The sequence below is a fragment of the Nannospalax galili genome, unplaced genomic scaffold, assembly GCF_000622305.1.
Source record: "Nannospalax galili isolate Female #2095 unplaced genomic scaffold, S.galili_v1.0 scaffold271, whole genome shotgun sequence".
Lineage (NCBI taxonomy): Eukaryota > Metazoa > Chordata > Mammalia > Rodentia > Spalacidae > Nannospalax > Nannospalax galili.
In genome coordinates this window covers 3,747,246-3,763,128 of record NW_008331789.1, presented here as the reverse complement: position 1 = coordinate 3,763,128, position 15,883 = coordinate 3,747,246, and the positions used below count along the sequence as shown (strand labels likewise).

General features: G+C 44.2%; 1 protein-coding gene across 10 annotated transcripts in view; it reads right to left on the bottom strand.

Moving 5' to 3' along the window:
- Ldb2 (LIM domain binding 2) overlaps positions 1–15,883 on the bottom strand; it is a 375,355-nt gene that overhangs the window by 10,780 nt on the left and 348,692 nt on the right. The window lies entirely within an intron of this gene.

The following is a 15,883-nucleotide window of genomic DNA, read 5'->3' as shown; positions in this document are numbered from 1 at the left end:
AGACCAATGTGTTTTTATACTCTCTCTCTCTCTCTCTCTCTCTCTCTCTCTCTCTCTCTCTCTCCCTCTCCCCCTCTCCCCCTCTCCCTCTCTCCCTCTTCCTGTGTAGACTCTGGGTTAGAAACAAGCAGCTCTATTATGAATTCAGATGACTCTCCCTGGGTAAAGAAAATATCTCTCTCCATGTTCTGCTTTCCACTCTGGCTTCTGGCTGCCATTCTTGTTTGTCTTGTTTGTATAACCACACACTGCGAGTTGCAATGCTAGCTTATGCACATTATCTGGCAGTGACATCCATCTTTTAAACTCTGCAGAATGAAGTAGCAAGTATAGGTACTTGATCCTAATTCTCGGGAAGGCAGAAGATGCACGCTATTTTATTTTATGCATGCATTCATTTCTAGTGTATGTGTGAGGATTGTGTAAATGGCCCATGCTGGTAGCCATTTCATGTGGGGGAGTTTACTCCTGATTCCCCACTTAGTCACCTTGTTCCCTTTTTTAGGTTTTTCATCTTTACTTTGGTCTGAGTCATCTGATCATGATTAATGAATGAAATGAAAAGGCAAAATCATGTAGGGTGAACTTAGAGTTCTGGATTCCTTTGGTTGTGGATCTGGTAGATTCCAGGTGCATAGGTACTGCTGTGACAAGGCTGGTGACTTGGACGGATCTAGTAATTGCACTCTCAGTTACACTGATACAAATATTAACATCGTGTCTTCCCATGTGCAAAAGCATCCTTTCCTTGTGAAAGGCAGATGTGTAGTCTCTGGCTTCACGTGTGCCTTCCTTACAATCCCCTCCCCTAAATCAGCCTTCACCTGAGCATATCCCTTACAGGCTGTGCTTTTTATTCAAGGACTTTCCATTCTCCTCCTCCCGGCTAATGCTTATCCATTCCTGAAGACACAGTGAACTCTTTCTGTTCCATCTTCCTCCCAGATGTGAACCTCTCCCTCTGCGAGCTCTGTTGGTGTCCCCGCAGCTATCCCACTGTACCAAGCCCTTTCTGTTTCACGGACTCATTCAGCCTCTGTATCCATCTGCTTCCAAGTCTTTCTTTTCCACTAGTCCAGGGACTCCGAATGCCCACACTATGTCTTTTATCTCTATGTTTCGAGCATTTAAGGAGTAATTCTTAGAAAGACTCCAAGATCTTTCCAGACTCAACGAGTAGTCTAAGGCCCGATTTTCTAAAATGCAGACCTTCATGCTCTGCTCTTTTCTCTCTCACTGGATCTGCATGTGGAGGCTCTGCGTCCACATTCTTCATGTTTCAGGGCCCTTCCTCTTCAGAAACCCTCTGCAGTGGTTTCTAGCTCTCTGCCCAGTCCTTCCAAATTTCTTCCTCCTTCCCAAGCTCCCTCTCTTCTAGCTCAGCACTAAGCAGGGTCTAGATTGTTTACGTAGAAAGATTTTCCACCCTTTTTCTTTGTTAATGACATAACTTTGCTAAAGTCACCAATGCTGTTTAAGGGCCTTCTGCAATTTCTTACATTTGTAGTCTTTCTGGAAGAAGAAAGATTTCTAAGCATTGACAATCCAAGTATGACGTCCATCCCCCTGACCCTTGGGAATCCATCATTACATTGTTGATCTTCTTGTTTAATTTCAGTCCCCTTTGAAATCCAAAACACCAGCACAGAAAAAGCAGTAAAAGGCAGAATTGCTGTACAGTTAACTCTGTATACCAACATGGCGGAAGACTCCATGTGTGCACTCTCCTGCTAAGAATGCTTTCCTGGAAATCAAAGGATGTGCTGAGCACAGTGTAAAGGATGCCACAAGTGTCCATACAAGCAGATTTGAGAACAAAAGTCCCCTTGGGGCAGAACCGCTGGTAGGTTTAGGCAGACTCAGACATTGGCCAATGTTGATTGCAGTAAGTAAAACTTCCAGAGGAATTCTAGTGATGGGGAAGTATTTTAATTAAAAAAACTTCTTAAAAGGTTTTTTATGATATTTTCTTTTGACTCATTTCTCTTTCATTGTATGTAAGATACCATAAAACACCCAGGGGAGTGCAACAAACCCAAACCTGGGCTTACAAGCTCAGAGGTCTCAGTATGGAATTTGGCTGTCACCAAGTCTATATCCTTGGGCCAGCCGGTGATTAACACTGGGTCTCAGTTTCATCTGCAGAATAGGTACCCACCTTGTACTGTGAGAAATGGAGGTAATGTGTAGTGTTGATAGGATTGTCTGTTAGGAAACCCAGCACAGATACACTGCACCTCATGACTCTATAGCAACAGACATTCACTGGGCTTTACACTCAGCTGTCAGGAATGAGGCTTTTGTGTTGGGGACACAAAAATGACTCTCAGCCCTCTGAGAACATTCTGTACCATTTGAAATGATTTAAACAGATTAAGAAATCTACCCTGGGTTCACAGTTCAGAGCATTTCAGGAAATCACATCTTTCTACAAAACTATTTTTCACTACATGACAAGTAGGATAACAAAGGCGACCTGTTTGCACCCAGAAAGGGCCACCAGCATCAAGCAGCCTGTGGACTGGGCGAGCTACCCTTACTGTGAGAACTGTGAGCTAGCTCGTTATCTCTTTCATTTTGTCAGTGCCTTTCCTCTCTGCGTATTGGCAGATTTTTTATTTCAGGAATTAGTCCTCAAAAATCTCTCCTTCCCCTTTAATGTGAAAAATCCCTTCCTATCACTGTAACCCATCCCAAAGGAGCTCCCAACTCTGCATGCTAAGCAAGCATCCCCACAGCCATTTCCTAGCAGTGAAGGGGTCCTGGGCTGCAGAGGCAGCCCCACCCCTTTATTCATATATGCAGAGAGGTCATGTCCGCTAAGCTGATGCAATGGCTTTGCTGGGCTGTGTGCTGTAGGCAGCAGGACTAACTCAGACAAGAGCCAGCCTTCTCCGGCAGTGAGCCTTTGCATCCTGGTAGCAGCAAAGACCTACAGCCTGTATCAAATAGAAACTGGAAGATGGTTGTTGGGGAAGTGGGTTTCTGCAGGACCTAACCAAATCTTGGAGCTATGATTCTTGCTATTTCTGACATCTCAGACCCTCTTGAGCATCTGGTGAATGCTATGCGATTTGTGTTTCAAATTTGGTACACAATATTTGGAAGTTAAGTCCACTGCAGTCCCACCCACTGACTCCAGGTGAAGAGCCTCCTTTGATAAGTATAAACCAGATTACGAAGGCTGATTTTCCGGATACTGCACTAACACACACACACACACACACACACACACACACACACGCACACACACACACCACGCACACAGACACACACACACAGACACACAGACACACACACACACCAGTCACGTGTACACAAATGGAATGAACTCAGAAAATAATAGAAGTCTATTATTTGGAAGAACAATTTTATTTGCAAAGTTGGTTTACCACATTTCTAGTGCCTGAAAGGAAAGGTGACAACACGTATGTAAGTAACATCTGCATCTGCAACATCTGCAGCATCTGCAGCAGCTGACATGCAAGCCTGTCATTTAATTTGGCCTCCTTCCAAAGTGGTACAAGAGGAATTCTGGTACTCCAGGAATTCCAGGTAGCTAGGGAAAAGGAAAGAACCAGCAGGGCCCAAGATGAGATCTCTCCTCGGACACGAAGCCTTTCAACCTGTGTACCAGGCAAGTTAGGACCCTAAAAAAGTCACTGTTTAAGTCACTTTATGAAGGTAAAGCCCAAAGGATGCCACTTTGTAGGTTTAGTGAGCAGGCTGGGCTTGCTTTCCAGTGCTACTGTTCTGACTTCCTGGGAGTCTGATGAGGGATTTACTGAATGAATAGATGCATAGACGGATGGGTCAGATAGCCTGGCCAGATTAATAGCAAGGAGTCATTTGTTAGTAGCAGACAAATCAAGCACAGTCCTGTGGGCTTAGAAGTGATCAATTTATCCATCTGATAAATGACTGATTGTTTCTTCTGTATAGAATGCCTGACCCAAATGCATAGCTGTGTGCTAACCAGGTGGGGAGACTGTAGGATTCCTGCAATTTTCTATTAACAGAGAGCCTAGCAAATGTGGACAGCATGGTGCTTCACTTTGTTGCTGGGCATTTTTGTTTGTTTCATCTGCTAATTCTCCTGGAGGAATTGGATTATCTTCAGTTACAGTCACACTCATTTTTCTGGTGCAGTTAATACATAGAACTAAAGAATAAGTGGTTCCTATCAGTGTTGGCTTTGAACTACAAAAAATGAAATAAAAACAGACAACAAAAAAGTCTGGTGTCCTGGAGTCAACATTTTATTGATCCACCAGCACCTGAATTCTGTTGTTTTTGAATAACATCTGAATGTGAGCCATCTACTCATCTTCTTTATGTGTGTGTATGATGTGTGTGTGTGATATGTTGTACGTGATGTGTTGTGCTCCTGTGTGTATAAGTTCAAGTGTGTGTGTGCCGTGGTGCATGTGTACAGGTCATAACAACTTCAGGTGCCAGTTTGGTCTTCACCTTTCATTTCGTGTGAGGCATGACCTTTGACCTTTCTTTGCTGTTGGTTGCTGCGTACGCTCCTAGCTAACTCATGAGCTTGCCTGCCATCTTGTCGTAAGAGCATTGGGCTGAAATTTTTTGACATTTATTTATTTATCAGGAAAGGGAGAGGGAGAGAGCGCGCTATCATGCTTATGTGGCAGTCAAAGGACAACTTGTGAGAGTTGATTCTCTCCTACCATGTGGGTTCTGGGGACTGAACTCAGGACATCATGCTTGGCAGCAAGTACCTTTACCTACTGAGTCATCTCACTGGACCTACATCTGGCTCTTTTATGTGGGTTCTGGGGATTCAAAAACTCAAGTCCTCAAGCTTGTATGGCCAGTGCAACCCACTGAGCCATCTCTCTAGTCCCTCCCTACCCATGTCGGTACAGGGACGGTAGGTGGACCTCTGCGTATACTTTTTTCTTACCTGTATAGCTTTCTCCCTTCTTTTCAGTCGTCAAAACCAGGTGCTGAAAAACTAAGGCCCACGGTCAAATCTGGCCACGCTTGGGTATTATCTTTATAGCTGTTGCATACTACATCAAAGATGAGCAGCTGGACAAAATCCATATGATGTATAAACTCAAAGCTATTAATCGTCTTGCCCGTCTGAGAAAATTTGTTGGCCCTTGTTCTGAACAGTACTGTTCAAAGGAGGTGGGCTGCAAATAACTTGTCAGTGTCCCTGAACAGTACTATTCAAAGGAGGTGGGCTGCAAATGACTTGTCAGTGTCCATGGCAACGTGATGAGCGGGATCAAAGCACCACTCGGTTCATGGCTACCTCCACTAAAGAAGTCAGATGAACTAGACAACGTGTCCAATGACATACTTTATATCAGTGTGATGGTTTGGATGGGTATGTCCCTCAAAGGCTCCAAGTACTTGCACACTTGGTCCTGTTTGTGGTGCTGGTTGTGGAGAGTTCTGGAACCTTTAGGAGCTGTGGCCATGCTGGAGGAAGCATGTCACTGAGGATGGGCTCAGAGAGTTCAAAGCTGTGCTGCACTTCGGTCTGTCTCTCTGCTCCCTGGGCCTGCTTGTAGATCTGAGTGCTCAGCTTTCTGCTACAACCACCTCTGTCACCGCCTCTCTATAGTGGACTCTTGTACGTCTGGAACCATAAGCCAAATAAACTCTTCCTTCTATAAGTTGCAGAAGACCCAGATTCGAATCCTAGCACCCACATGACAGCTAACAGCCATCTGTAACTCCAGTTGCAGGAGATCTGATGCCTCTTCTATCCTCTTTGGGAACAGCATGGGTACATTTACACATATGCAGCCATAACAGTCATACACATAAAATAAAAATAGATAAATAAAATATTTACAAATATTACTAATAAATGTTATGGGGGCAAAAGAGCCTCTTGTGGGTGGGGACGCTCTGAGACACAGTGGGATTTGAGCTGGACTTTTGATGACATTAGAAGTTCAGATTGGTGAGAGTCAGGTGTAGTTTTCAGACCAGGGCTCAGCTTAGCAACAAATTCACACTGGTATCCAACAAGACAAAGAGAATTTCTCCATGATTATATTAGTTACTCATTTTTATTTTGTGTGCGTGAGTTTATTGCCTGCATGTATGTAAGTGCACCCATACTGTGCAATGCCCAGGGAAGTCAGAAGATGGTATCAGATACTCTGGAACTGGAGTTACAGACAGTTGTTAGCCACCATGTGGGTACTAGGAATCAAACCCAGGTTCTCTGTGAGAGCAGTCAGTACTCTTAACCTCTGAGTCAACTCTCCAGCCCCCATAAATTAGTTATTTTCTGTTGCTGTGATAAAACACCATGACCAAGGCAACTTATAGAAGGAAGAGTTTATTTGGCTTATGGTTCCAGACGTACAAGAGTCCGCTATAGAGAGGCGGTGACAGAGGTGGTTGTAGCAGAAAGCTGAGCACTCAGATCTACAAGCAGGCCCAGGGAGCAGAGAGACAGACTGAAGTGCAGCACAGCTTTGAACTCTCTGAGCCCATCCTCAGTGACATGCTTCCTCCAGCATGGCCACAGCTCCTAAAGGTTCCAGAACTCTCCACAACCAGCACCACAAACAGGACCAAGTGTGCAAGTACTTGGAGCCTTTGAGGGACATTCCCATCCAAACCATCTGTCCGGCCCTATTAGTGCTATTTATAATTCCAGGGTTTATACTGGCATTGGGGATTTTCTTTCATCACAGACCTACTCATGTCGTTATATAGCAGGCCGTGTTTTGCTCGTCTCTTCTTTTTATTTAACATGGTAATAGGTATACTCAAATATTTGTTGAGTTATACGTTAATAGCTATGGAGTGCCTGGTCCATGTCTGTCGTGAGGTATGCACCTTGCACATACTAATTTTATCATTAACCCTTGTCACCTCCTGCTCCACTTTTAAGGGGAGGAAATTCAGACCCAGAGCCATTAAGTCATCCAGAGCGGAAAATAGAGTATATCTAAGATAATACAGCTTTCTAAAGGGCAGGGAAAGGTTCAGTTGAGTTTGTCTGACTCCAACACTATACTATTAACTCTTAACAGCTATGCTGTTTACCTGTGTGAACACGAACGCGAGGGGCTTAAATTGCTTGTAAGATACTGAGTCCAAAGTCTTTCACTGCTTCTGCATAGCGTTTTGCACAGGAAATCGATCTATATACAGAGGGCAGGTGATCTGAAGGGTGGTTCCAGCTTTGGAAGCAGATTGGTCTAGGTTCAACTATCTCCCACATCTTCCATTTACTAGCTGTGTGTTCTCTCAAGAACTTGAGTCTCTTTGAATCTGTTTCCCCAACTGTAAACTGGGGGTACATGATGCTCATGCTGGATGGTTTGAAAGAGTCATGGCAAGCTCTTGTGGAGCCTGGAACAAGGTCAGTATTCAAAAGATGGATATTGTTATTATGAAGAATTCTGTTTGCACATCCCCTGTGAGCCCTGGGGTTGGTAAGCTACTCTGTGAAGTAAATAACACAGTCTCTCTGGGACTTAGAGGCTCCCTGGGTTTAATGCACCATGGACCGTTGATCAGGAATGTTGCATTTTCATAGCTAGTGTCTGAAAACAGCCCCGGTGTAGAACTCAGCCGTAGATAAGGAAGGCTGGAGTCTGCAGACACCATTTTATTTTATTTTATTTTTTCTTTTTCTAGTAACATTCCTCTGGCTAAATTTGAATTAGAAATATCTATTTAAGAGATGGATGGTAATTAAGAAATATTCTAAAATAATCTCTCCTAATTGCAAAACACATTAGAAAAAAAGATAGTGTGTAGGATTTAAAAGAAAAATAAAACAAGAGGAAAAACAAAGCCCAGGAAAAGCAAACAGTACCCACCCGGAAGCTGATAAGACAAATCACAGCAGCCCCTGACTACACCCACTCTGCCCTGCAGAGGAAAAGCAAGCAGGGGGAAGGAAATACTTTGCTTTCCAAGCTATGCAATTCTAAACATCAGATTATGATTTGAGTTTATTTCCTGATAGGATTAAAGGTAGATTGGTTGTCAAATTCAAAATACCTTCCTTTTTATCTGAAGACTCAACCAGGAGAGCCTTTGCCTTTTTTCAATTGTTTTTTAAATTGATTACTCATGCAAGGTATTTCATCCCATAGACCCTGCAGACCAGGGGCCCCTCTGCTATTAAGGAGGGGGGTGGTAAGCTGGGTGCCTCACTAGGCAGCAGCTGCCAGGCTGGCCTTAAAGGGACCATTGTTTTTCCAGAGCCAGCAGGCTGCCTATTTCAATACCTATTCTTTGATCTCACTTTTGAAGCTGCTACCGTTTGGTCAATGAGGCTACTGATGGAGTCTCTGATTTACCTAGAGGAGTCACAATCCAGCTGTGAGGCAGCCCTAGGAGACAGTGTATCCCTCAGACCCATGGAGGGGCAGTAAGGTTCATTCCTTCCCATGCCTCGGACATAATTCCCCTGCGGTATCTGTGGCAGGGACAGTCCTTCAGCAGTGTCCAGGTTGCCCTCCTCCTTGCTCTAAGTCAGGAGACAGATCCTGTATGTTATTTCCCAGCTGCCTTTGCAACTGGCTTCAGGGTAAGGTGTGGTCCATAGGAGGTCCCAGTTTCTAGGACTAGGTAACTTACTACCACAGAGATACAGTTCCTCAGTTCTGGATGTTGAAAGTCTGGAGGCAGAGCAGAGCTGTGTTCTTCTGAGTATGAAGATCACTTTCAGCTCTGGATGCTATAGCTTCAGCATCCATGGTGGTCCAGGTTTTTCACATTACTGTTCTAATCTCTGTCTCCCTCTTTACACAGCCTTTTCCCTATGCAACTCTGTGTCTTCTCTTCTTGTTAGAAAGAAACAAAACATTGGGTTTAGAGCACACCTTAAATACAAAATAATTTTTAAAAATATTTTACATGTATAAGTGTATTGCCTGCATGTGTGCAAGTGCACCTGTGTCGTGCAATGCCTGAGTAGGTCAGAAGAGGGCGTCGGATCCCCTGGAACTGGAGTTATGGATGATTGTTAGCTGCCATGTGGGTGCTATGAACCGAACCCGGGTCCTCTGCGAGAGCAGCCAGTGCTCTTAACCGCTGAGCCATTTCTCCAGCCCCACAAAATGATTTTAATAATGAGATTTAAATCTGCAAAGATCCTGTTTCCAAGCAAGGTCTTGTTCTAAGGTTCCAAAGGAATATGAAGACTTGAAGGGCACTGTGAACTTACTACGTTTTAAGAAACAGGATGGGTATGTTGTGTTCTCTTTGAAGTACAGCTTGCTGTACTGTACCAGCTCTTGGTACCCTGGTCCGTGACACATCCAGCTTTTATCAAGCAGTCTGAGGGTAACACTGCTTGCCTTTGCCTGTAGCCTAGGAGTGGCATCACTGGTCTTAAGGCTGGTTCATCTTCCTCGGGCTGCTTGCCCATGCTAATGTCATTATAATTAACTTTCCATATGAAATTTCCTCTAGTAAATTACCTCGTATGGATTTTACTTTTCCCTTGGTAGACTCTGCTTAATCAATATGGTTTGTAAGAAATTAGGTAATACCTTACAAGATGAAATTTGGGTGTATGGAGCCTTGTATTAGCTACTTTTCTGTTGCTGTGATAAAACACGATGACCAAGCAATTTATAAATGGAAGTTTATTTGAGCATTCGGTTCTGGGGATAGGAGTCCATGATGGCATGGGAGGCATGGCTGCGAAGGTGGCCAGAACAGAAAGCCAAGTAATGACATCTCCAAGCAGACACAGGAAACAGCAGTGACTAGAAATCTGGCTTAAGCCAGCTCCCAAAGACATGCTTCCTCCAGCAAGGTTACACCTCTTAAAACCTCCCAAAACAATACTACCAACTGGGGACAAAATGTCCAAGTACTTGGAGCCTATCGGGGGACACTTAATTCAAATCACCACAAACCTCATGTGTATGTGCGTTTGGGATAGTTAAGCATTCTCTTGGTTTTAAATTCCAGCTACTGGGGCTGGAGAGATGGTTTAGCAGTTAAGAGCACTAGCTGCTCTTACAAGAGAACCTGGGTTTGATTCCCAGCACCCACATATAGCTAACAACTGTCTGTAACTCCAGTTCCAGGGGAATCTGATGCCCTCTTCTGAACTCTATGGGCATTGCATGACACAGGTACACTTACATACATGCAGGCAATACACTCATACTCATAAAATATTTTAAATTCAGCTACCTAATAAGCAGGTAGCCTTGAGTGAGTTCTTTAATTTCTTGGTGTTTTCTGTTCTCTATCTTCAAGGCTGGTGTACCAGTAGTACCTTACTAACCAAGTTACTAAAACAAACAACAAATCACTTACCTAGGTCCTAGCTTATGAGGGCCTGTACAAGTTTATTATGCCCGAGCTATCACCCACCAGGGGCACTGGCTTCACAGAGCACATTTTGAAACTTGCCAAGACATATCTGTTAACATTTTACAGATGTTCCTTGTCTTACATACAAACGTGCATATGCACATGCATCTATGTACACATACAACCTGAAAGTTAGATGCAATGGATGTCTTCAATATTCACCCTTTACGGTGTTTTGGTCTCGCCATTTGTCCTAGCAGCATATCTGGATTCTGCAACACGCTAGCTAGATATTTCCAAGGGAAAATGAAGTCTCTGTTTCATCATCAACAGAGGGAGGGCTATCTGTGTCTATTGAGCTATATGTAAGTTTTGATCAATGGCCATGGCTTCAGTTAAGCCAGGGGTCTGAAAGTGAAGGCTAGGGTTACTCTGGCAGATGCTATTTCTTTATGGGTTTTCAATGAACTAGGGTTCTAAGAAAAAAACAGAATAGTAGGAAGGATATATGTATGAACATGAATTCTCTCTTTTCTAGGAAGCCTCAGATTTTGCTCTGAAGACCTTTCACGGGTAAGGTTCACTCACCTAATTGAGGGTAATCTGCTTGACTTAAAGTTAACTCATAGATGGACTACATCTGCAAAATACCTTCATAGTGATACCTAGATTCATGTTTGACTGGATAAGTGGTTCTACGGTCTGGCTAAGATGACACAGGATGCCATGACAGTGCTGAAATAGTGACCCCCGCTGTACTGTAAGACACAAGGCAACTGGGCTCTGTCCTCTGGTTTAATTTTATTTCTCTTTATATCACTTAGCACCAAGTGATTGCTTCACTGTGAATGAATGAATGAATACTTGCACATGAATATAAATGGAAAAGAAAACAAATAGGGGTCCATCAGTAGACAATGGACCAGATCCTATACTAATCTGCTTGATGATTAAAGTAACTTGGCCCAAATCCAGGATGCATCTCATGCTGTTCATCAAGGCTCTCTGTGTGGTAAGAGGCATGCCAGGGACTTGATGGATGGTGAGAACAGGGGACATGGTCCTTCTGCCAGGCTCCCTGTTAGATGGGAGGTAGGTAATCAACAGGATTTCCAAAGGGGCTGCGTGTTTCAAATAAGACTGACCTATGTTAGGAAGGACCCTCAGGAAGAGCTGGGCTTTAAGTGGGGATATACAAGGTGAATGAGAAGTCAGCCAGGTGAAGGAGAAGATGCTCAGAACACAGGGTGGGGAGAGATATCAGATTGAAAGATAAATTTCTGATCAAAGCAGGCTCTCAAAATGGCCATGCAGTGGTTCCAGTGGGTAAATGGAGGGAGCGACTGGAGGGGCTGCTGTGAGCAGGTGGCAGGGGCATGGAAGTCAAGGCCATAGTTTCTGTTCTATGGAAGAGCTGAGAGGTGCAAATAACATTGGCAAAAAACTACACAGAAATTAATGCATAACAGGAATACAGTGACTGTCACAGTTTTCTTTCTTTCGTGTTTCCAAGGCATGAGAAAAATCACCAATTAGCATTTCAATGTTTTTGGTGAAACAAAATCATCAAACATTCCAAATGGAAAATACTGGCTGCAGAGACCACCCCGCCTCCAGGGGAGTCATTGGTAACAGCATGGAGACCAGCAGTACCCCTCCATCCCTCCCTTAGTAGATAGAGATAGCCTCCTAGCACGTGGCTTATTTTTCCCAAGGAACTCAGACTATATTCTTGCAATGGGATAACATTAAACAGTAACATTTATAAATGGGGCCTTATAATCTTAATATTGCTAGTATAAGGGAATTGGGACACCAACGTGGGAAGCTGTTGGTGATGGTTTCCAAGGAACACGAGTATCTCGTACAAACAGTTGTAATCCCTCCTGAACACTAACAGAGTGGTTATGCCTGCCTCTTGCCCTGGTGCAAATACCCACAAAACTGGCCCAGATAGCTTTTGTGTTTTCTGGCTTGGGGTGGCACCCCAAGGCCACTGTTTAGGAGGAATCTCTGGGTTGTGGTGGGTGGGATGGGCTTTTGCTTTCTTGGCAGTGGGTAGCTGGAGTACAGCTGCTTTTCAGTGTTTGTTTGCCTTCTCTGGTGTTTCCACCAGGCAACAGCCTCCAGGTCCAAGCTGACACATAGGAAAGGAGGATTTCTCAGTGATGTGACGCTCAGCTGTGAATCGCTCCCCACTGCCTAACCATTGTGGGCCTTTGGAACATGGATTGCAGCCATTTCCCCACCCAGGGACAAAACGGAATTTGGCAAAAGGTAGACTCAATGTCAGTGCTTTCTGAAAATGGAGTTGGCAGAGACTTTGGTTCATTCATTCACTCAGCTCATATTTATGGACCATATTCTAGGTGCTGAGAATATCATAAGCAGATAAGAGAAAATCACTGCTGTTAATGGAACTACATTCTGATGAAGGAAACACATAACAAATAAGCAAGTAAGCAAAAGATATACCACATTAACAACGGTATCAAAAAGAGAAAGCCAGGAAGGAAGGTTGAGAGCATGATGCTAGGAGAAAGAATGGATTTGCAACCACACCCTCAGCTATGACTCTCCAAGCTCATGTCATGGCAAAGGACGCTCAGATTGCTAATCAGTGATGCTGAGATGGAAAGATGAGCCAAGATGATCCTGGTGGGCCCAGTCTAATAACAAGGGAATCATGATAGTTAATCTCAGGTGTCAACTTGACTGGATAAGAGATAGAGCTAAGACTGGAATGGCAAGTTTTGGCTCTGTCTGGTGTTTTCAGGAGACTGGCATGTAAGCTGAGTGAGGAAAGCCACTTTCAGAGTCAGTAGCTTCTATGCAATGAGTTGGGACATGCAGCGGAAAAGCCATTTGTTCCCCCCACCTCTGTCATGCACACACAGCCAGGTACTTGTCTTCTCTTGCCTTCGAACATCAATCTTCACATTCTCTGGCCTTTGGACTTCATGGTCCTTCAAATTCTCAGTCCCTTTGTCTCAGAAGAGTCATACCACTGGATCTTCTGTTTGTTCTGATGCTGGACCTTCAGATGTGGACTACACACTACCTGCTTCCATGGGTCTCTAGATGGCTGATTGTGGATCTTCTTAATCACCATTATTAAATGAAACAAGCCCCCTTCTCATCCATCCATCCCCCTTCCCATCCATCCATCCATCCATCCACGTGTTGCTATCCACCTTGTTTTTTGAGACAGAATCTTTCACTGAGCCTGGAGCTTGCCTATTCAGTCAGCTTTACTGGACAACAGAACCCCAGGGATCCACCTGTCCCCACTTCCCCAGTGCTGGGAATGTAAGCACATGTTACTACACCTGGCCTTTTATATGGGTTCTGGGGATTGAACTTAAGGGCCCATGATTACATAAAAAGCACTTTACCATCTCAGCTGTTTGCCCTCCTCTCTGACTCTCTCATATCCCAGAAGAAAGGAACTGTTGGGACCAGAGCACAGGAAGAACACATTCCTTCAGCTCAGGAGAATCACGCCAGAGCTGGGCAGCCCCTCCTTTGTGTCTCTTCTCTGATACCATTTGGAAACATATGTAATATCATTTCTAATCTCATGCTTATTTGCCCCAGAGTGTACAAGCTTCACAAGGGACTAAAGAAGTAGTTCTTTCCTGTACCCACCGGCCTTCTGTTCTATTTATTCCTCCTGGAAAGAGCTTCTATTTCTGTATTTCCCCACATCACCTCATTATTTCTCTTGCCTGATGACATCCATGGTCATTGGGTCCTTTAAAGAAGATCTGCAGATAGTCCTCAAAATCTTCCCCATTCAAGTCAGTAAAGGAATCCAATGTGCTGGGCCTTTAGCCTCTACCCCTTTTTTAGTGTGTCTGCACGTGTGAAGTTTTATGATCGACACCTGTCTAGTCCTATCCACTTCTGGCACCAAATTACAGATTTGAGAAAGCGGGCTTCTCAGACTCCCTGGAGGGGCAAGGGACTGAGAATATTCACTGTTGATATTCCAGGGCTTCCAGCAAGGCGGGCAGGGCAGCACAACCATAGAGCACTTATTCTGGGCTTCTATGCTTAGAGTCTCAGAGTCCCAACAATTGCAGAAGTCTCAAGCTCCAACACGTTTAGACCTTTTATCATGGAAGACTGAACATATAGGTTTGAGATACAACCTTTTCTCACCCTGCTTAGTGAGTGTGAGCCCTGGCATTCTGGTCTTTTCCTCTCCTTCTCTGTGGGACATGGTAAAAGTCTCCCTGTTTCCAATAGGACATTAGCTTTGAGAAGGATGCCATCTCAGTTCTTGCTGTCAGTTCTTGGGAAATGCTTGCAGCAAGTAATTCTCCTGCTGCTTTGGAACTTTCTGTTTTGTGATGTTGTCCCTGAGATTTGCCTGTGGAAAGGATGCTCCCTCATGGTGCACAGAGAGTGAAATCCATCCATGTGACACGAAGCAGAGCCCAGTGCTCTGAGGCTTGACAGGGTCTGTTCATTTCTAGTTGAAAACTTGCTACTTTTGGTATAAAAACAGATGAAATGGGGGTTCAACATGTACCTCTCTTCTGGAAATGTTTACATGATAAAGTCTTTCTTTGAGGGTCCAGGGAACCTTCCCCAAATTACAGGTTCCCATTTATCCTCACCAAGACACTCTGAAAGTTTGATTTATCTTGGGTTTTGTTTATATGAACCAACATAAAGAATTCCCCCTCAAAATGCTACCTACTATCTTGGTGTGCAGAGGTGGGAGAGGCTGGCACCGTGATTGCCTTTTTACTCTATCTAAACATGTGACAGCTCTGTGTGATAGGTCTTACTGTCCTCTCTTTAAGAAGGAACAGTCTGAAGTAGAGAGAAATTTATGTAGCTCTCCAGTCACAAATTATTACATTTAATTTTCATGATGGTATGGATTTGACTAGATGATCCCTGTTTCTGGAGGTTAGTACCAGGGTTTTTTGTCTAGTTTTGTTTAGAGAAGTTAAATGCTTTATGCCCAAACCAGTTGTCAGAAAGTCACAAAACCAGACAGTGCAGACCTCTTTTGGTTCCCAGACAGAAAGGTGCTCAGCAAACAGCAGGTGTTCTGTAAACACCTGTTATATGGATGATTCCAAAGCCCCCATTCTTTCTATACCCCCTTTGCTGTCACAAGGTGATTTCTTCCTAAGGCTCCTAGTTTTGCAATCCAAGCTGATCGAAAGGCACGTGGCCAAGCCCTCTCTTTTCAGGCCAGCCATGGACTGGCCAGATTCCGCCACTGCCTCCTAAACCTCGGGCTCCCAATGATATCTTTCGGAAACAGCTTAGGAAATGACATTTTTCCAGTCTCTCTGCTATCACATGTGAAGCTGTAAAGTGACATTTCCTTCCCATTAATTTCTCCAGAAGGCAAACAATGTATTCCTCTGGAGTTCTGCGTCCGCTGACTTGGCTTTGTCAGATGCACGCACCGTTCACTTTTCCTCTCCACGCAGCAGTGAGATCTTATCGTCCCTGTTGCTTTCACTTTGATTTTGAAATGCGTCCCCGTCACTCTGCACCTGCGTCCTCCGCATCCCATGGCTTCTCAAACATCATTTGTCTTGTTCAAGGTCTTCTGGGTCCAAAATCA